We start from the raw sequence: 23,967 nt of genomic DNA on the forward strand, positions 1-23,967 counted from the left end.
CCATTAGTCAAAAAGGTGATTTCCTAACTGAAAATGTTTCAACTTTTGTTAAAGTTATTTGTTGTAACTCAACCTAAGATTACCTTCCTTTAAAGGTTGACCCCTTTTTTAGGAGGAAAACCTGCGTGCACCTGGTAAAAGACTAGTCTATAGCCAATAAATGGGCTATCTAACACTGAAAGCTAAAAAAAACAGTCTAGAAGGAATAGCCAATCTGCTAATTGTCATACATTTTTTTTACCTTTACATAACTCTTGCTCTAGGTCCTTACAGTTCTAAACAAACATACAGCAGTAATATAAATCTTGTGTACATAATATAGACACGTAACAATAGATCAGATAATGTTCGCGTGGACAGGTTATTATTACTGAAGTATGATGTATAACGTTATCACCACATCATACCGTGATACACACGAACAGTTTAAATGTAAAACATCTGAAGCATTTCGAACTGAAATCATTTTCAGACAAGATTAGTGCAAGACTAGTTTTTTTTTCTTGAATTATTCAATTATTTTATACACTTATTTCCATGGAATATAATACCTACGTAAATAAAACGTTTTTACAACAAACGAAAAACTAGCTTAGCACTAGAACAACTTGGGACAAATATTTTTTCAGATTTTTTTACGGCTTTTGTTTTTATTTAATTATTAATGCACACACTATACATATATACAAACTTAAACTACTTATCTTTATCATCTTTTTTCAGGTTGTATTATTGAAGACTCTTTACTGAACAGTATTTATATTTACTTGCGATAGAGTTACAGTACTTTCTTGATGATTAAGCTGCAGGTTCAAGAACTCGATAAGCCATAGTGTCAGAGTTTTCTCAAAATCTAAAACGGTTAGACCTGACTCTATTGAAAAAGTACAGAGAGTACTAGTTTAAAATAAAGTTGGCCAAAGCAATCGTCCGTGGGTCCTTTACCATTATCAAAGTGATACATCTTTCTTATTATTCTTTTATGTGTAATCATTTCTTCACCCCTAACCATCCATCATACCAAATGTAGGTTTGGTGTTACTGAACATTTTTGAGGTATTCAAATATTCTTACACGTGTAAATTATTGACTTTTTGAATCAGTTTCTTTACATCAAAATCATAGTTTTATATTTAAGGGTAGGTTTCTGAATGCTTTTTTAATTAATATTGATAAGTATATTACCTATATGAAAGACAACTGCACTCTAGCGTACATGTTTTCTTGACTGTAAATGAATATTATGTACATTGATTTTAATTCTGACTAACTGCTTTAGTTTACTAACTTCTAATTTATCTTGAAAACAGAAAAACCAAACACTATATCATCATAAATACCATTTGAGTCAAAGTCGATTTCAATTCATTTAGACCTTTAAATAAATGTCAGTCAAAGTAATAATAAAAATAAATAATTCTTCAATCATCTGTATTTTTTCACGAAACTGCAAATAAAAATAAAACTAATTAAAATCTCATAGCCTACATAATCCAATAGCAACAAAAACAAAAGCTCGCACTATAAAAACCGAATCAGCGTCATCCAATTTCAGCGTCACAAATGTACTTAAAACATGGAGATTCTGCCGTTCCATACAGTGGCAATTATTCTCACGCAGCCTGCTACAACGATGTCGTCATTACGACACTCATTAGCGGAGACAATCCCGATATAACCGCTTGCAGCTGGCTTGGGAACAAACAGGTTTTTGGGCAGAAGAACAACTGTTTTATCTTGTGGAAAAACATTGAGCTTCATCTTCTGTTTGTTTTCAAGTGAGCTGCAGGTTTAATCAACCTAATAAGCTGGTATCTCTTTTCTCAAATCCAACTGACGGCCTCTGACGTGGAAATGTAATAACGAGACTGCTATTGAGTAGCGTTTGGCCATACCGATATTTTTATATTTTTATCCACTCCTGACAAGAGAAAAGGTCAAAGAGTTTTGATCTTTCTGATAGGATAAGGTTATAAGGAAGGAAATGCCAGCCAAATATTTCACGCTAAATCAATAAATCTATCGACGTAATATTATGCACTTTGGTTTTCCTCAGGAATTCTACAAAATCAATTGTCCTTCTGTAACCACCGATTTCCAGTTAAAGGCGGTTCAAACTGGTTTATTCCGGTTTATACCAGACGTGAACGGTGTAATCCGGTTATAAGCTCTGTAAGAAGGATAATGTTTGCACGTTAATCTCAACCGACTTGATATGTATGGTGGTTCTGGATCGATGGTGCGTTGATTACGAAGGTAATTAAGCCAAGGGAATATGATATGGGAGGTATGGGGTTCCGAAAGAATATTGGGGGATGTCATTCATGATTATTGAGGGAATAGGGGAAGAATATTTACGTTCAGGAAGGAAAATCGTGTAGTTTTTTTCCGGAAGATTTTATGGAACAGCAAAATTGGCCATATTTTTTGATAATTAGTAACAAATTAATTCGTTTACTGTTTCTTTTGGACTATCTAATCAAAGACAAAAGAATAAAAAATTAAGTTCAGATTACATAAAAAACTACAGAAGAAAATTTTACCTGTCGTCTCCACAATTAACTAAAAGATACGAAAACTGAAACAAACTAGTTTCAGCTATAACCTGCAACACTACGGTGATACAAAAGCCGCAATATGTAAGTTCATAGCTCAGACACAGGAGTTTATGTTAATTTGCTCCAATTTCCCGTTTTTGGAGCTAAAATTTAACGGAATGGCAAACGTTTTGTATCTAAATAACTTTGGTGCAGAATAGACATTTTGGGTGAAGGTAATAAGAGAATAGCGATCTTTTTTTATTTATAGAAAATCCTTAATATTATTGTAACTGTGAAAATTATCTATCCGTAGCGTTTTCAGGCCATAAGTATTTACTTAACCAATACACGCCTAATGGGGTTGAAAAGTGTTGGAGTGGAGACCACGGATTAGCAAGCGCAGCGTAGGACGTCCACCAACGAGGTGGACAGACGACCTTATAAACGTCGCCGGAAGACGCTGGATGCAGGTCGCTTCCAACAGGTATCTGTGGAGATCTAAGGGGGAGGCCTATGTTCAGCAGTGGACGTCCTATGGCTGAGATGATGATGATTACACGCATAATCTAGCTAAAGCCTGAGAAAGGACATGGTTTACTTTTGCTCCGACTTCGGGAAGTAATTCTTTTAGGGCACAGACAACACCCAGAAGTCAACATTATAAGCTTTTAATGCAATTTACATACCTAACGTATGGGTATAATTTTAAAATAGAAGACCCATTGACACTGATGAATAATTTTAACAGTTCTTATTTCCTAACAGAGAAGATATTTTAAAGTAAATGTGGTATACAGTTATGGACACATAATTAAAGACACTGTTGGAATCTTAAATTGCTGCCGCATTTCATCTGTCTTTCTTTTTTCTGATTGCTACTGGAACTTTATTTTCTATTTTAAAATATGTAAGAGGGCATTGTGAAATATTAAAACTAAAGACTATCTTCAGTGATCCTTCGCGACAAGTTTTTTTTCGCTTTATCCGAATCTAGAGCGGTATGAACCATAACGTGGCCTGGCCATATAATTAAAGACACTCCATTTGCTCAGAGGAAGAAATGCAAATTATTAATATTATTGATGGTACTTTTCTATAACAACATTCCCTACACTATAACTAAGCATACTAATGAGTACTAATATTTGGTTTATTTCTTTTTACCTCAATGACAGCACGACATCCCTAAGCGTGCAAGCGGTCAGTTTTGTTTTAAGTCGCTACGGGAATTTTCTTCCATGCTTCATAAAAATCGGTGTAAAATTGATCAATGTTTCATGTATGACTTATCGCCATTGTGTTTTCTGGCCGATCACCAGTTTTTTTTTCTATTTAATTTGCGATGGGCCAAACCAAAACCGTCATAAGTTGCTCGATCAAAGAGTCCTTTTTACTACTCTTACAGTGTTTTTCAGAACTTTTCTAATTTGGAAAGCGCTAAGGACCGGTAAATTATGCTTAGCATATAACAAAATGCTATTTCTAAAATATTATAGTACTTGAATTCGCCTATTTTTAATAATATCTTTCTAAAAGATCACCACACCAAGTACTGGAGAGAAGCCCCACACTATTACTTTTTCGCCTCCTATGTTTGAGAACTTTCTTAGTGTATTTTGGTTCCATCTCATGTTTTGGAGGCGACTAATTTCGATACATTATTTTAGAATTATTCGTATCCCTTTGTTTAATGAGAAAATAAATACATTTGAACACTTGTTAACTGCACCTTTCACATTTGATAGAAATAGCCAACTACAGTATGGACACGCGGTGCTTTTCCAAAAGTAACATCTTCCGATACCCATGCCTTACAGCTTTTCCCGACCCGGTTGTAGTCTAAAAGTTCTGCAGACACAATTGTCGTCCTTTTAGCATCAGATGACTCCCAAAAAAACCAGTACCGAATCATGTAAATGGTTCACTATTTGCCTATAGCACCGCCTTAAAGTCTGTTTGCGGACAAGTTTTCCTTGGGGTCGGTTTTGAGTTGTTCTCAAACCATGCCTTTTTTAGTGACATTGATAAGAAATCTTTAGTAATAAATTTATTACCATGTCCTTACTATAGATCAAGTGGTATGAATAAATCCGTATGTCAAAATATAATATTAAAAAGCCTAAAACATTTTACTTACCAGAATTTTTGTTCTAGTCTTATTGATAGGACTAAAATGAATTTTTTTAATGAAATAAACCTAAATTATTACCTAATTCGAATTTTCATAAGTATTTTACTCACTTCTAAAAAAAAGTATGGCAACTATTTGTATCTTTCGTTTTTTTTTTACTGGGCTTTAACTGTCTTTAATTAGCTGACCAGCCAAGTATCAGCTACAAAAGTTAGTGTTCATTTCCCATAGAGCTTTATATCTAAAGTATTAAAGAAAGAAAATATTTTTTGTCCTTAATTTAAAGAACACAATGTAATGTTTGTTTTAATAATTATTACACTACAGTTTATACCGTGCTTAAGCTCATGTCAGTACCATAACTATTTATTTCACTTCGAGTCGGGGGGGTGTCTTTAATTATGTGTCCATGACTGTATATCAAAATAAACATAGAGGGTCCGGAACCCTCCAGAAAATAAGCGACAGGAGATCCAAAACCAACTCTGTTCTTTCTAGATCCCTTTGTCTATTTACTCCATGGTTTGCTACAAATAATTTATATAACCACAATAAACCCTTAATTCAAGTGAACAATTCATAAATATTAACATGTCAACACGTATTTCAGTGCTTTCAGCGGCATTTTCAATAAAGTAGCAGTCAATTGATGTACTCTCAGCATGTTTGGGTTTGTGGTTTGGCACGCTTGTTAAAATCCATTAAAATCCACAAAATTTGCACAAAATAAACAAATAATTTTGTCAGCTTTTGAAGTTGGTTTCATGTATTTAATATACTGTTTGACCATAAAAGTTATGTGATAGTATGTGATGTTCATATAATCCGATAAATCCTGATTATGTTACTTATATTCCTTTTCATAGAAATTGCTGTACCTTTCGTGTAGTCAGTTTACAATGAATCTTCGTTGATGTAACGATTATAAATGGAAATAGTTACGCATTAGAAAGGGAATTTATTTGTTTGTTACGTTTTCTCAAACTACTTATGTTTTTATGAACAGGATTAGACAGCTCCTTTTTAGAAAAATGGATACGTATTGAACCCAGGTACAAAATGTAGTTCCTTTGGGATACGGGAACTAACACTCAAAGATGCGGATAAAATCTAGGAAGATAAAGAAGTATTCCAAAAATATTTGGCGCCCACTGTGTGCCCAAATGATTAAACATTACAAATCTGTCAGAGTCTGTCAAGCAGGTTCGAGAACACTACCAGTATCTGCTATATTACTAAAGCAACCTCAGGAAAAGAAATATATACTACCCCTAGCCATAAAGCACATTTTTCGATCAGATTTCTCGACATCACCACAATCTTAACATCAGAAACCATCAGATAAAACATTTTTTCACCCAAAACTTTCTCTAATACCCCGCCAATCACAAACCCGTCCGACCAAACTGACATATGCCACTCATTGCAAATTCAAAATGGCCACAGTGACGTCACACTCGCACACACGTTATCCACACGTCAGCCACACGACACGAACAATGAATTGACACTTCACAGATAACACACAATGGGTTATTATGCTTGTTTGTTGTCAGAAGTGGGACGGTTATGGTGTGGAGTGAAAAATGGGGGTGGGCAGTAGTTGGGTTAAGTTTTACCTTGATAGTTGATAGAGTTGACCTTGATAGATAAAATGTAAAAGCAACTAATTGTGTAGCAATTATCCAGGACATTGTTCAGAAGAAGTTTTTCAGAACATCGTCAAAGTACCACTCAGGTTACTAATCAGATATTGAAAGCATGAATAAATCTTTTTTGTTTTGACTTTCAAATCTGCTCTAAATAATACTGCATCAGGGAAAGGCCTCTAAAAATATCTGAGTTGATTTAGATATACGTAGTTCATGGATAGCATCAATAAAAAACTCTCAAAATGCAGGTTATAGATTACACAATCTACTTATAAGGTTCTATTTAATGGCAAAAATAATATTAAGGAACAAACAGCAAACAAATACATATTTTTAAAACTCAATAGACATCCCAAATCCCAAAAGAATCAACAGCCAAAAGTAAGCAAATACTTCGTATTCTCAAGACAATACCAGTATTCCATAAACTCATGTTTTCATTATTAAAATCTGATTAATATTCAGGGAGCGCGATGCAAATTGTTAAAGCAGTTTGCTCAGCAACTTTTCAATCCGCCATTTTGAAATTAATTCCTTTCGCTTGCTTTAGCTGTTCATTGTAAATGTAGTAATCAAGATTTTTCACTGTGAAATAAATACGAGTATCTAGTTGTTTGTTTCTGTTTTGTGGTGGGTATTAATCTTTGTTTTGAAGAAGGGATTTTGTTGTAAGTAGAATAATTTTGATGCGATGATGATGAAGAGGTGTTATAGAGACCTATATATAAAAGATTTATAATAGACTATAAAATACGTTCAACTATAAAAATCTATCTAAACTAAAACCCTTAAGATTGATAAATCATTACATGAACATTATAAGGAATATTTTTATATTTGAAAATATCTGGAAGAGAGAAAAAATATTAATATCAAAATAAGTAGGTAATAGAAAGTTACAAGAAGTGTTCATGGCTTTCAAACCAACAAAAATTTTAACGACTTAGTTTAGAAAGGCATAGTAAATTTTCCTGAAGAGTTCATTCAAACCAATTTTATACCACCGCCTTAGTTTTCAGATAAAAATAAACATCGAAAATTAATATTTACGGGATCTGTTACCCTATAAATCATAAAACAATTTATAGTTAGTTGTAAAATTGAATATCATTGGGTCGGGCCGCAGATTCGGCTCAACGAATAATTATATCTGGGGTAAGTGCTGCTACGTGATGCTAGGGACGTGCCAAGATGGCGTGCTGCGTTGTAGCTGGGGAGCTACTGGCTTCTAGTTACTGGAATAGTATAATGTTGAATGTAAATAGTTAGATATTATTAAGTAATTGATAGGTTTTTTATTGATTTTATTATTGATAGGTTTTGTGATCTATTACTAGCAGTGTGTTACTAGATATCTATTTAGCAGATACCGTTTAACGGTAAATCTAATCTAGTTGTTACGTCGTGTCACTTACTTAAGGTTTAATTAGAACTAATACCTTATACCGATACAATGTACCTATCCTCAATACTCAAAAAAATCAAATTTTACTGTAAAATTATATCAAAATAATATTTGCGTGATGGATTTATCAGATATTCACATATCCAAAATTTTGCATTTATAAATATTTGTATATAATATGGTAGTACAAACAAACTGCAAAATCTACATATAGAACTAGTGTCTATGTTCAGTGTTAGTGCAAACGGAACACATATTCGGTTAATTTTCAACCTTTGACGAAGCCATTGAGCTGTGACACACAGCGAATGGGTTTGTATTGCTCAGGTAGGGAGCGCCCCAGTCAACGCTGAAACTAGTTGAGCAAAAACTAATGAAAAAATCTAGGTTTTGACTAAGCCAGTCAAGTACGAATAGGAGAAATTTAAGCGTAACGTAAAGGTAAGTGACTTTTGATTGACAGTTTATATTCTAAAAGGACATTGGTATTTAAAACTGAAAAATGTAACATAGAATATGAAATATTTTGAATAAAATAACTACTTTAATAAGAAATACTTTATGTCATGTTCCGTTATTTATGAACTGTCTTATCCTTTGGTCCTGATATTTGTTGGCTATATATTTTTATCAATTTCAGAAACCAATTTTAATATCATTGAGTAAAATACTCTCTAGTTCACCATCTTCCTGTTTGAACATTGATATATCAGGTATCTATAATATTTCCTCACATTTTAATCAAATTCTTTAGACTAATTTACTACTTTCAATACTCATAACCAACAAATTACTAGCTTCCCAACTCGCCTACCAACTACCCCAAAACCCCAGCCTAAACGGTCCAAATTTCAGTTATGAACATCACGTGCTGCTGACTGCAGATTTTTCCGTTCCCTTCCAAGATATTGATAATTCACCGTGACCCGTAGACAATTGACTCGGGCCTGGTCGAGGGTACGATGTAATTGAAACGATTTATGAAGAAATGTTTATAGAACCATCCTTTTCTGAGTAAGGTGTTTCGGTCAAGAATTATGGGGAGGAATGGTGAAGGGTTTTTCTTGTACTGCGTGGTTTGGAGGTAATAATATTTTGGTATGGATATAGGTAAGAGCTTCGTTGGTTTATTTAGTCATAGGATTATAGTGAGGAGCAACGAGGTAGAATTGCGTTATGGCATCTATGTGAAAATTGTAGCCTAAAGTCTGGTCTTTGCCACTTAGAGAACTGTTGGCCGAAAGTTGGTCGGATGTAGCTTGCCAATTTATTTTGAAGGTAATGGTAATTGAATTTAACATTGCTCTGATTAAGACAACATGACCAATATTATCATTACTGCAAAAACAAATCACTTAAGAACAGTTTCATTCAACGTTCAAAATTATTAAACCCACGAGGATTTCCAAAAAATAAATAATCCATAAATTCGCGTGAAAATATTTCGTATGATACCTAGCACCGTTTTCCGAAAATCCAAACGTATTTCTAGCAACACATGTAGAACTATGGCGAACCGAAAACTACTAAAAACCTCGCCCCTCACATATTTCGCAAAAAAATAAAAAATTGAGAACGAAGTAACTTTTTGTTTAACTGCTCTGCTTCCGTGAAACAATATCCCCGGGCTATTCTATTTATATTTGTAAGAGAGTATACTGCAGACTAAAAAGTTGGCCGACAGTTGACCCGATTGTCATCTCAAATCTTGATTATGTCAATGTTTTCAGTCGGTCAGATACATCTTAATACCTGATCTTTGTAACCTATGTTTACAAACTTAAACTACTTTACTAAAAATAAAATACTATACAAAACATAAAAAAATATATAAAAGAACATTGATTAGGCGTCGAAGTATTCCTCCGCATCACTGTCCTCCGGAAACGTGCCCAGAAGACTGGCTGCATTGCCACGTTGAATGACAATGCATTGAATCGTTGTAACGTGCGTACATCATATTCATACTGGTAGTCTCATATTTGAACGTTTTGGTGTAACATGGAGCCTTGGGGAATAGACCCGGATATGTGTCTAATTTTAAAAGAGTATATTGTGTATCTATAAAGCTTAGGTATTGTAAAAAATATTGTTAAAGCGTGTATATTTTTATTTTTGTGACAAGTGTTTTAAAGGCTTTTCTCTTTTGTGTTTCTGTCCATGGTTGTGTTCGCGTCCTACGGGAATTGTTTTATACACCCGAATAACAGTAGCCTGTGTGCTGTATTAGGCTCTAAAGTATCAGGACGATAGACACTAGTGAATATCGCATTTGAAAATTGTGAGGATGAATTTCACAATATGAGTCTGTGTTTCGAAATATGCTCAAATGTGACTCAAAGGGAGCAGAGATGGTGTCCAGCCATGAGCTAGTTTTTATCTGTTTGTGAAGATATCTTCTCCTAGAACACGGCTGAAACCACGAGCTGAACATAGCTATTATAATAATACAAACTACCCATCTTATCTACTGCTAACTATTCACTTTAAAAAGCTTTAAACATAAAACCTCAAAATCCGCTAAAACTTATTCAAAACCAACCAGTTTATGTCAGCTCCATACATACATACATTCGTTAACATTTTCAGTTTTCAACTGCAATTTCAGTCTATATTTCAAAATGTACGCCAAGCTTGAAAAATATAGAAAGAATATTCTCCTATTTCAGTTTTTAAAATCTTGTTTGGTACCAAAATTGTATTGTATTTGAGAAATACGTGCAGATATTGCTATGCAGATTTTCTAGTCGTACACCAAAAATGTTGGTCTCGTGTATAGTTGAAACTGTTTCGATTGAGAGCTCAAGATATGTTGGTCATACAAACTATTGGCCAGTTTATATTGAGCTGTGCGGTCGTTAAGATTGTTAGGGATTAGAGGTCATGTTATATTGGATGTGTTTGTTGTGTAACTGCTGAATAAACGTTCTTTCTAGTCGGAGCAATTTAATGCTAGAATCAAACGTGGACTCTATAAAGAGTTTGTTCGTGGAAAATATGAAGATATTGGTGTTAAAGCTGGTTTTATTGTAATGGTTCTTATTTTATTATTGCTCGATATGATAGGATTTTATTTTGATTGGATTTTCTTGATTATTTCATAGATTTAATTCATATTCATTGCAATGATATGCACGACTTCCTACTTAATATTTTACAACGTCAGTCGCTTTCCCGTTTTCCCGGAACTACCCCGGATTAACTAGCTAGATGGTACTAGCCCGTGGATAAAATATAGCCTATGTTGCTCAAGAGCAGTTTAATTTTAAAACAGTGAAAGAATTTTTCAAATCGAGTCCGTAGCTTCGAAGCCTTAAGAGATAAACTAAAAAATGTATCCTGCACGATCGTTGACTTTTTGTGTATATCGTATAGAAAATGCCCCATCCTATTTTGGCGTGAAATAAAAATACCAAAAAAGCAGGTGTTATATCACCCGACTGCTGGATTATTTTTAAACATAAAATCTTCCACAACCACATGGCAAACATGTTCTAATCAAGCTGAAAAATAGCAGCGAATCAATCTTCATCAATGGCTGAAGTTAATCCGTATAGAAACATGAAATATGCGTGCCTACCCCCTGTGGGAACACCTTAATGATATGGCCTGGCCACGGAGTAAGGAAGGACGAGCGGAGATGCCATAATGCAGGTAGGTCAGGCGCCTTCTTCTAGGTCAAAATCGGTACGGTGGGCTTGAACGAAACGATCAGTTAAGAGTGAACGGGTTCTTTGAGATATCTGTCAATGATTTTTGGAATTACTAAAAATGGTCTGGTCCAATGACGACTCTCGAGTATGAGGGCGCGGGTTCGATCCCAGGTCAGGCAAGTACCAATGCAACTTTTCTAAGTTTGTATGTACTTTCTAAGTATATCTTAGACACCATTGGCTGTGTTTCGGATGGCACGTTAAACTGTAGGTCCCGGCTGTCATTGAACATCCTTGGCAGTCGTTACGGGTAGTCAGAAGCCAGTAAGTCTGACACCAGTCTAACCAAGGGGTATCGGGTTGCCCGGGTAACTGGGTTGAGGAGGTCAGATAGGCAGTCGCTTCTTGTAAAGCACTGGTACTCAGCTGAATCCGGTTAGACTGGAAGCCGACCCCAACATGATTGGGAAAAAGGCTCGGAGGATGATGATGATGGTCTGGTCCAATGACGGCGTATATGGGCGAAGACAGTAGCGTTCCTCGTCCCCCACACACCCGCATTTCGGCGCGATACTTTCTTAGGCGATTTTCCGTTATGTCACCTCCGCTAGTCATTTCGTTCTCCATGGGCCTGCCTAATAAATCTGCTAGGCTGACATCGATGAATATTGATGAGCTTGTACCATCAGAAAAGATTAACAACACACAGGTGTTAGAATATGTGTTTTGGCGGGTCTCGAGTGATGTTTTTTTTGAAGACACAATCTTCCCGAGTTACATAGACTATATTTTATCTCAAACGCGGGTAAAACTACGGGAAAATAGCTAGTATTTACTAAATAAATAAAAAAATATAACGCAATATAGAAAAGACAAAATACACTTCCATGCAAAAAAAATGGGACACATCACAATACTTGACGAATATTTATCCCGAAACGCATTGGAGCTAAACAAGTTTGTTGTTGAGGAAAATAATGTATATTATGTAACGCGTAATAAGGCGTATGATAAATGGTAATATTATTTTCAGCCTCAGCGAACGCTTGAGCGCCAACTTGCCGAATATATTGAAAATATTTTGGCAGATATATATTTTTTTCGGGGTATTTTCCCATCAGTGAGGTATCGAGTTTGTTGTTGGAAAAATGTGATGGCAAAGTTTTCTGTGTCGGTGTATTTTGGTACACTGGCGTGCAGTAAAACTGGGATATACAATACAATACAAATACAAAACACAAAAATCTTTATTTCTTTTACAAAATACATGTCTAATAAAAATGAGAATCACAAAAACTATCAAATATTTTTGGATAGTAAAGAGCATTATCGTATTGGTGGAAAGTATATTTTATTGTGTAGAGTTGTAAATAACTCTGTAGGCATACTTTTTTGCTGTAAAAATAGCATTGATAGAAAATATATTCAGTTACAATAATTTTAATACCATGAAATAAGCTCTTAATACAACTACTACAGAAATATACCAAATATTCTTCATAATACTCGAATCCCGATTTCCAAATATTAATTTACGTAACTAAATAATAATTACGGAGTTAAAATTCAGCTTGCTTGCTCAAATTAGCATAACATCTGTGGAGAACATAAAATTGATCGTACGGCTATAATAAATATTTAGATTTAAAGATCGAGTCTTGGCGTTACATAACAGATCTGAAATTGCATAGAAAGTCTCCATTTTAAATTGGCTTTGCTTAGAAAAAATGTAGGTATTCGTCATTTTTCAAATGTAACTTGTGTTTAACTACACCTACCAAAATGTTCACTTTAGAGATATAGAAAAATGTAAGTTTTAACGAAAAAAAAAATAGTTTGTTTAACACAAAAATCTGGTAATAAGTGGCCATCAACTTTAACGACAAAATCAAGTGGCCCATTTTTACCGCAACTCACTGTAACCACTATAAACTAAAGCCAAACTCAAAATATTTAGCCAGCTTTGCACCTGAAGCAAAGTCCTTGTTTTAGATATTTTAGGCATGTTGCAATAAACGCATAATGATAGCACCGCAGTGACGTGCAGCTGCATTCTGCTGAAATATAGTGCATCAGAATACGGAGAAAGGAAATATAGCGGAGATACCATAAGGAGGGCTGCAGGATTGTTCGAAAGAGTTACCGCGGCCCTGGTATATAAAAGGCCTACGACGGAACACGACGGATTTTAGTCAGTAAGAGTCTGTCACTCCCTCACCGCTGCTAACCCACAGCGGGACGGGTCATTTGATGATTTTTGACGTCGTTAAAAAAAAAGATGCCATAAGGAAGGTAGATCAAGCACCTTCTCGTAGGACAAGTAACGTATTGTAGACGTGATCAGTTACTAGAACTAACGAGGCGTTTGGGTTCTTTGTCAAATCAAAACTAGTCTGTCAAAGATTGGTCTTGATTGATTGGTGATTTTATTTTGAAAATACTTCATAGAAGGTAAGGGCGGAGCTAGTAACGTTCCTCGTCCCCCGAATGCCCGCTTGTTGTCGCGCTACTTTCTTAGGAGATTTTACGTTATGACATCTCTGCTAGTCATTTTGTTCTCTATGACTGGAACATACGAGAACTTATTATACGCCAACTTTAAAGCAGAATAAACCGAATGGAATTTTAAAAGTTGATGCTTAATCTGGGTTTATTCCCAGATGGTTTTGTCGGTAATTAGTACTGAGAAAGTTAGATTGTAAATTTTTGTTTATTTGTGGTTGTCATAATTATGAAACAAGAGGTTTTTACATCTCACAGTGGAATGGATTGAAACTAAACACGGTAGTCTTTTGGAGCCCGAGAAATGATATAGACTACTTCTTACCCGGTTGTGGAAAGTAGTTCCCACGAGATGTGGGTGAAACTATGACCAAAACAAAAATATTTCCTCTCTTGTACTTTTTGAACCTTGAAAGATAACAACTTGTAGGAATTTACAATAATAAGTATAATGTGAAAAAAAATCGATTTCAATAATATACTTCAAACCATCTCCAGTCTGATAATCTGAAAACCGCATCAAATCGATTCAGCGAAACGCTAGATAATCACGCATGGTCAAACACAAATATACACACATACAAGGTCATAAGAACCTCCTCTTTTGAAGTCAGTTAAAAATTAAGCCAATCACACACCAGACCACAGCATCACAGCTGAAAACATTAAACATTCATCCCTCTCCGCTTAATGAGAGCGCCGAGATTGCCACCAATCACAGAATTTATACAAAAATAAATAACATTGCAAGAGTATTGTGATGGAATAAATTGCCAGTGTTGGTTCAGTGGCATGCCCGTTGTTATTTAATATTAATATGGCGTATGTGATGTTAAGCTTCTTGTTATTGTAATTTATAGTTCGTAGTGCTGATTTTCTTTCGATTCCGACTATAACCCATTCACATAAAAGTACCCGTCTCGTTTTCTTTATACTTACCGTAAGATTCGTCTACCTTATTATAGATATATTTAGCGAAACATACATGTCAGCTAGTATTCAGTAAAAGTTCAAATGTAAACACTCATAAAAAACCTTCAATTAACACAAACAACACACAAATTAATCTGACAAGCTCAACCTTTACAAAAAACAAAAGCAAGCATTAAAAAAAAAACATTATTATTCAAAGCACTCACTCAAAGCTAAGCCAAAAAAAAATATATCCGTAAACAGCCAATTCAATTTAAATATCATGTACCAAAAACGCAATTTATTCTGTCGCCACAATAAAAATAAATTGTATTCGTTCCTCATAATCCCGTCCCTAACCCGTTTGCTCGGTAATATGATGAGATCTCGCAAGACGATTCCCTGGACACAGCAATATCCCTTGCCGCGTAAATAACGTTCGCCACATAAATATTAGATTGACAGCGCGCAATCTACAGCGAACATTACGTACTAACGCTTAAGTGTTATAGCTTACGAACGTCTCTTTATGTTGATCGAAAAAAATTTGATTTGCCGAAATTATATCGCGACACGCAATATCGAATTCGTGGATGGAGATTTATCGTATTTCTGAACTTCGGAGTTTGGATTTCACAATTTTGTTTTATAGGTTTGTGAAAGAGTGATTATTAGATGCTTAACTTTTAAATAATATTATATTAATATCTTAAGAGTACTGCACTAGATGGATGGACGATCTGTCCAAGGTCGCCGGGAAGCAGTGGATACGGGTTGCTGAAGATCGAGTAAATTAGCGAACCTTTGGGGAGGCCTTTGTCCAGCAGTGGACGTCTTTCGGCTAACACGATAACTGAATTTTCATAAATCAGTCAATCATAGTGGATTTTGTCGCACGTACCTTTGCACTGGGGTACGCGGCAAAAACCCTATCGCGCGGTTTTAGATGTCACTGTTTGCTCTACTAGTTACTGTTGTCAACTGTTTGTTGAAGCCAGTACACTACAAAACCCAGCGGAAAATCAACCAGGTCGAAAGCATTTAGGTATAATCACTTGGGTAGGTATAATGCAGTATGTACAAAAAGTGTGTTTCGATTTTTAGGTCAGTGTCTTCCCTTGTAGTGAAGTTTACAATTTGCAAAATAATTCCATAAACTATTGATCTGATGTCAAATATCCTAGTGCCAAAAATCTTTTACAGATTTTAAACAAAAAAAAACTATCAAAAAGAAACAAAATATCATATCTAGCAAAGTAAACACTCAAATAAAAACTTCGTTAATTATCAACGAACATTTTTGCCAGAAACACCTGCAAACCGAAACTCTAAAAGTGAATATTAATTAAAAGTTTTTTCCCGAACTGTGCCCACTGTGCATGCGTTTGAAATAACCGATATTTGAACTATGTTTGGGAGCTGGCAGAGAGCCAGGGTTGAGCGTTTTAATAACAACGTTACTGCTCTAGTTTTTGGGTTTTTAGGTCTGCAAAATTTTCAGGTAAGCATATATAGCGTACAAGTGTAAAGCTGACTTTTTTATAAGTGTTTTATGGTAGTGAATCTTCAAAATTATATCATAAAATATACTAGCTCATTCTCTCAGTATCGCCCACCGTCTGGGGGAACTCTTTCCCGTACTTGGACAAAATATAGCCTTTATCACCCGGGAATGGATTTCTAACAGTGAATTAATTTTCAGATCGGTCCATTGACATACCAACCCCAAGTACTTTACAAATCAGTAACATAATATTTTAAGCCCCCAAAATCAATAACCTACCTCCCTTTTCATACACTCAATTCAAAACCCAAACCCATTCATCTCATCAGAAATCACAAAGGTCAACAACCTCTCCCCTTACACAAATCTACGAGCCAATGTAAACAAACCACATACATAGTTTATCCCGTAATCTGGCCTGTGCAAGTTTTGCCTCGCGTCGGACAATGCAGCTGTCAATTATATGCCTAATCTGTTAGTAGGCTATGCCCTAGGGTGAGTCGGAGTTGGAGTATACTATGGGCTCTGTAACTGTAAACGAAGAGCTTATAAAATAAATATATAGACCAAAAATAAACCACAAGCTAATAAAATATATATCACTTTTCTGTAAGATGTAGGCCCAGTAATATAAACTACAGTTTTCTCACAACAATTGTTTAGGTACTTTGAATTTTCCCGTTCGACTCTCAAAGTAAGCAATTTAGCTGTTTTAAGAAGAACGGACGTTTATGCTCTCGGTGAAAATTAAAATTAGCCTTAATGTTTGAGATTGTTTTTGTGTTTTCTAAAGTATTTTGCTTATGTATGTTTTGAGACATATTTATTTCGATATTTAAATTCTACGGACTTTTTCTGCATACAAAAACAACCTAATGTCTTTCAAACTAGCAGATTTTCCTTTAGGTTTTCCTTAAAAGAGCAACATCAAACAATTGACTACTAGAGTTCAAAAAGTTGCCCCCTGAAACTGCGCGACATACATATAATATATTTTCCTCTCAGAATTTGTCAAGCATGTAATCCGCTAGTGTGGAAATGCTATTAGTAGACCTTTTTATTTATTTTTAGTTTCAATAAAACCTAATTCTAATCAAGCGCATGTATCGAATTTTAGTTTACTCAAAGTAGACCCCAAGTTCGGAACAGTTCGGGAGATTTCGGCAAATTTCGGCTTTCGAAACACTGCAATCTCTAGCGTGCTGAAGGGGTGTAGAAATAAAAGTTTTTGTCGTTTTACTACGGCCCCATTCCGATTTTATTTGTCGTATGGTAGGAAAGTTTATACGCTACACATTCTTTTTGGTTTAACTATGAAATATTTCGACTGTGGTGACACGAATGCGGATAATTGTGGAAGAATTTATTTATGGTATCGGCGATTGGATAATCGGTATTGATTTTCTAAGTTTACAGACATTTTAGTTATTGATTATGGTTTTGTTCTTGGGTTCAATGCTCGTATCGATTTGGGCTTTTTAGACTTTTTTGGTGTACCTACTTTTAATTTTATCACCAGTTTTTTCACCTATGATAAAGTCATCAATATATATACACCTATGACAAAGAATAGGTTGTTCTAGATTTTTTAAGAAATAAATCTTCTAGTAAAATTAATATTGTAAAGGCAAGTTTAAAAATAACCATGTTTATAGGTTACATCAAAATTAATTTGTTATCCTGCGGGATTTGTTCTCACAGCTTGTGAAACTCTGGTGAAAGCTAGTTTTTTTTTTTTTAATAAACCTCCGAATAAGTTCCAATTAATTTTTGATCACGCAAAAAAGACAACCAAACTGAACCTAATTAGCAATTCACGACTCTATAAAAACAGCATTAAGTTTCAAAATACAATGCAGCTTACAGCTTACGTCAGAAACCGCGTTTTAATTCCATTGTTTGTTTTCCATCAGATGCAATTGAAATCGTGATCGTTTGTATGTTTGTGTGTGTGCTCGTCAACTGCGATCTGTGAAGGATTCAAGTAAATCGGGGGACATCTGTCAATTTTTCAATGCAGATACATCTGATAATATCGGGGCTGGTTGTACTTTTGTTAGATTATGTTACGTAAGAAGTTTGAGGTTAATTTGATTAAAATTCATAGCAAAGCTACTAGTAGTGACTTCATCACCGTCTGTATAGCTTTTTCCCACCGGGTGGGGTTAGCTCTATCATATTTAAAATATAGTGACTGCATATTTGATCCGCTCAATCCACTTACAAAGGCAATCCGGTACTCTTAGGCAAGACTGGTGGTAAGTCTTTCTGGCTTTTTACTACTCATAAAGACCGCCAAAGATAACCAAAAGGCACCCAAAAATAATAAAAAAACAAAACAATATTAAGCAAATAATCGTTTTCATTCCGTTTCTGAAGCCTAACCTTTATATATATATTATATCCATCTACACAAAAATATAAAATACGACAAAATCAACCTCTAGGAACACACGTTCGTTATCGATATCCGAATCTGAAATATCAGGTCCGAGCTCCGATAGTTATCGAATAAATATCGATTCGATAGACAGACGCTGTGCAAACGAGGTTGGGTAGACGATGACGAGGGGAGGGTATCTACCCTACTTATATTATGTTGTGGAGGAAGATTCTTTATGTGGTATTGAATTTTTTATATGATAATGGTTATGGAAAATGGCTAATTGCGTGGTTACTAACACTCAGTTGAATTGAGTTGGTTACTAAATTAAAAAGAAAATACCTATTGAAGAAAAAAAAAATTCAACGATTTTATATATACTCTTTATAAAGCTTGAACGTGACGATGAAAATGGACCATGCTTGCTAAAATAGTGCCTATTCACTCGAGTGGTTATAATTATAGGTATAGTTTGCAAAATTTGTAGTAGCACAATAAACATATACGCTTAAATGCCGCAATTAAAGTATAAAATTATAAGTATCATGAAACCCTCAATTGAGCTGGCGTTAAATAAGACTTAATTATAGTTGAAAATTATTGTTAAAAACTTGGTTTCACATGACAAGTTTCACGTAAATGAAACATAGAACTACATTTTGACTGTTTAGCAGTCACTAAATCAGATCAGCAAAGTTATTTTACGAGAACTGTTCTTCGCGCACCTGGACGAAAAGTCCATCTCTTTCTAGTAGGAGATAGAATCTCCATACTCTCATACTCATACTCTCTACTATTAACATTCGTCAGAATATCAAAATTGAGTCAATAAATCACATAGTCAAACAAAGTTCAAAATGAACATGCGGGTTGAACCAATATCCACGTTGAAGATGTATAACTTGCTCATAATAACAACCCCTACCTTCCTTAAGTGCTATCCTCTTGTTCACGCAGTATGAATAGGATAAAGAGCGCATTTGCAGTGATAAAAATCATTGGTACGCAAATTCAATTGCCTTAGGCGAGCGTAAATAGATCAATTTTACATGAAATAAACATGTTTATGTATGCTAGGAAATAAAATTGATTACATGGCAAATTTAAGAAAATATACAGGAGACTTATATAGAGAAGCAATTAAGGTATAGTTTAACAGATATCACATTTAATAAATCTAACAATGTACCTAGATATAAATAAAATATAAAATAAAATATCAATAAATTTTGCATTCTTACTTCTTTGATAAAATTAAAGTATAAATCTAGACCACTTGTGCACAATAATATGTCATCTAACACACTAGTTTTCAACAAAATTCGATCTACAAGTTCGTAAAATTCATACCCTATACGGAGTCAAACACTCCGCTAGTTCGTGGTGCACCTGAGCTGAAGTTAGTGACAAATCAATATACATTCAGTGGCTGCTGCATCAGAAGGGTTGCATAATTGATTGCAGCTGTCTTATGTATGCATCAGGTGTATGTTGTGATGTCATTTCAAAGTGCATGTGGTTATGCAGGAAAATGCAGTGCGTTTTGAAGAATATTGTTGTAAGGAAAGTCATTTTATGAATTTGAGTTTGAACACGCACCCCATAAGAACACAACATTATTGAAGTAATTTGAAAATCTATTTCTGTGTTAGAAAGCCCATTTATTAAGATCCCACAGAACGTGGTTATAAGCACTGACGGAAGCTAGTCCTAACTACCTTTTATTTCATAACGCATAACATATCATAACGCATAGCATAACGTATGCGAACAATGGATGTGCGAATAATGGACAATGGAAATATCTTTTGTAAAAAATATTTTGTTTTACATTGACGTGGAGAATCCTGAACTGATGTCTCAAATTGGAACCATCATCTGCCTAGTCCTTTATCAATCTAACTTGGGTTTGGTTTCGCAATGGATTAAATATGCAAAAAAGGATGAAAGAAAACTCGTAGTAATAATAAAATCCGTCAACATTTGGGTCTAAAATGCTTTCATTGAAAAAACCCGAACCAATTTAGCGAAACATTCTACTTAAAATGGTAATAAAAATAAAAGCTAAGTTACTACATATAGGTTTTCAATTTATTCGTCTGTTGAAATATCTAGTTGGATTACTAAACCGCTTGAACCAATCGTAATAAATTCTCTCACATTAACTAAATCTAGAATTTTACCAACTTTCTAACTTAAATATCTGCATCTGACTTAGTGTCAAATTAGTGCAGAACTTTCACCTTAAGTAGACAGAAGGTCAGACAATGTCAGACGGTTAGAATCGATAGCACATTGTTACGTATTAACAACATATGTTGCGTGATATTTGAGAAATTATTTGTTGTATGTACGTGCTATATTTGGCCTACTTAAATATAAGTGGGTGGAAATAAAGAGCTTTATATTTTGTCTCAAACAATGTATAGGCATGTGTGAATTCACAAGATGACTCTGAGAACTATGTACCTATGTATAAAAATCGTGGAATCTTAATTTTACCCACTTCCCGGTCTTCGATTACGATGAAATATAGCACACGCTCTGAGTTCTGATGACAATACATGACCAGCGTGTTTTTTTTTTTTTACTATTAATTTTTAAGTTCAGAATCATGGGTTGTCCATTAAAAATTCCTTTATACTTAACTTAAAAAGCAACTTTATAAGCTTTTGGCAATTATTATCTGCCTAGATTTTGTCAACTGTGTAGGTGTTAAGCTAAATCTGAGTACCATTATTTTGCATGGAGCAACCGCCTGGCTGACCATAATCCCGTTATCCGGGAAACACCGAGCAACACCCCTTGGTAGAGCTAAACTCTTTGTCTGTCTTTCAGGCTTCTACAATGACCGTCAAAGTTATACCTATAAAAGCCATCCAATTCAACGTGCCTTCTGAAACACGGAAGAACTCTTTATCACATAGATACATATGGTGCGCTCATTAGGTCCTCCCGCGAACAAGTTTCAGGGCACAGTAAAATTATCCTAAATAGTGATAATGTTTGCATGCCGAATGGTAAAATGTGGCTGAGCTTTATAATTTTAAGATCTTTATACATATATCGGGTGTGTCGTTCATAATCACATTAAATGAAATGCGTTAATATACTGGTTAATATATGTCGATTAACACAAAAATAAAAGAAAAATACGTAAAAATAAAAAAAATATTTTTTCAAACAAAGTAAATGGAATAAAAATGTGCAAAATTTAGAACACCATGTAAAAGTCAGTTATTACAAACAACTGAAATTCTCCCTTGAAAACTGACAGCTGTCAATGGATCAAAACATACGATACTCCTAACTTTATCTCTGCTTTACACATGATGTTGTAAATTATAAAAACGAAAAATGACTCCTGTGGCTAAACCACTGAATGGATTAAATAATTTTTTTTACAATTCGCCATAGAATATCATAAAGTATATGCGATATGATTTAATGTGATTGTGAACGACACACCCGATATACCCGTATTAGCAAAATAAAATTCTATTCTATTCTGCATAGCAGCCCCGCACTCGGTACCAATTTCCGCACCGCCCGTGAAACCCCACCTGTACCGATTGTCTTTGCTACGGCCGTGCTCTCGCTGTGGGGCTGACAAAGTGTAGTCTCACTGTCAGACATGTCATCGACACGAAAGAAGAAGAATTCACAAATCCCCAGATAAACCGCGTCAAGAGTTGCTTAAACTAAGAGCGACCGTTCCGTGAAGGTGTTTCTTAGGCTCAAGTTCACCTACAACATAAAAATCCATTTTTCTTAAAACAGCTATTTACTCTGAAAATTAAACGTGAAAATTCAAAGTAAACAGTAGTTTTAAGAAAACTAACTTAGCCACGAGCTCCTCTTTTATGCAATGTAATAACAATTTCTACAAGATTTCATGTAAAACCGCACCAACACCACAATATTTACGAGGCAAAATAATTTACGTCAGGAAATTATTATTATGAACATTTACTGCTCGGAAAGGTAGGTGTTATAGCTGTAACTAACTATTAGTTATTATTAACTGATCGTAAAACTAGGAGTGCACACTGCAAACTTTCAGTCGGCTGACAATTTGTTGTTTGGGCTCATAAATCAGTATGAAGATGACAGATAACTGCCTAGCTAGCCTAGGACGAAGTCTCGAGTGCGGTTCCCAGGTCGGATCGCTTTATGGGTTTTAGAAACTTTCACAAAGCAGGCCGGAGCCTAGAAGTTGGTGATTGATACACCCGTGCATCGGAGATCACGTAATCGAGATCTCTCTCCGGTGGTGTCGGATTGCCGTCCCATCGGGCTATGACAGTGAAGGAATAGTGAGTGCACCTCTGTCTGCGCAAATGCTTGCGCACTATTATATCTGATCCTGGAGTTGGTATGGAGTTTCTTGCCCGTTCTTCTCCATAGTAAGCTACTTTTGGAATGGGCAACTAGAACCAAACCTATTTATAATTTTTGACATTCATTACTGCTTGTAAAGGCCTAAATAAAATAAATGATTTGACTTTGACTTTCTCCTTATATGAGAACAGCTGGTCGATAATTGGCTAGGAAGACATCATCTTTATCTACTTTACAAAGGTTTCACAACGATCAGATAATAAATTGGCATCAGACCGACTGAAAACTTTGATTGAATTCTCAATTTTTTGCCAACTGTCGGCCGACTAAAAGTTTGCAGTCTGCAGTTACGCTAATCAGTCATGCGCACTAATTAATTTATTAGCGTTTAGTTCACAATTTCGCGTTCTATTTTGCCTGTTGGTTGCATGTAAATGGGTGTATTGAATTGATATTAAATTGCTCCTAATTTTTATATTGATGGGCGATTTTGTTTATTACCTACCTATTTCATTTGAAATATTAAAATACAGGGCACTAGGATTTGGATAAAATTTTGCTTTTTGTAGCCTATCTGTGTCTATAACTTTCGTTTACATTAGTTCTGTCGTTTTGGACTCAAAGCTCGACAAATAGACAGGCCGACCATTTTTGAAAAAAAAAAAACAGACTAACTTTCTGTGTGAGAAAGGATTTGTTTGTTTAGTTATGCTAGGATATAATAACTTGTATGAGAAGTAATGTACTGATGCAAAAGTAAAGAATCTAATTAGGTTTCTAACTACATTGTCCAAGTTAGACGCTTTTAACGGTTTGCTAAAAGAGGAAAATATTTTTTTTTTTATCTTAGTCAAACATCAAAAAAGACTCTCCGTGCTGAGTTGAGATAAATGGTTAATGAGTTAATCAACAGGTAAGTAAACAGTCACTCTCTTTACTTATTG

The 23,967-nt window shown here is 34.9% G+C and overlaps 1 protein-coding gene across 1 annotated transcript in view; it reads right to left on the reverse strand.

Annotated features, from left to right (window-relative positions):
- LOC110382099 (protein madd-4) overlaps positions 1-23,967 on the reverse strand; it is a 374,672-nt gene that overhangs the window by 99,674 nt on the left and 251,031 nt on the right. The gene's annotated exons all lie outside the window — the stretch shown is intronic.

This window comes from Helicoverpa armigera, chromosome 24 (genome assembly GCF_030705265.1).
Source record: "Helicoverpa armigera isolate CAAS_96S chromosome 24, ASM3070526v1, whole genome shotgun sequence".
In the NCBI taxonomy this organism is placed as follows: Eukaryota; Metazoa; Arthropoda; class Insecta; order Lepidoptera; family Noctuidae; genus Helicoverpa; species Helicoverpa armigera.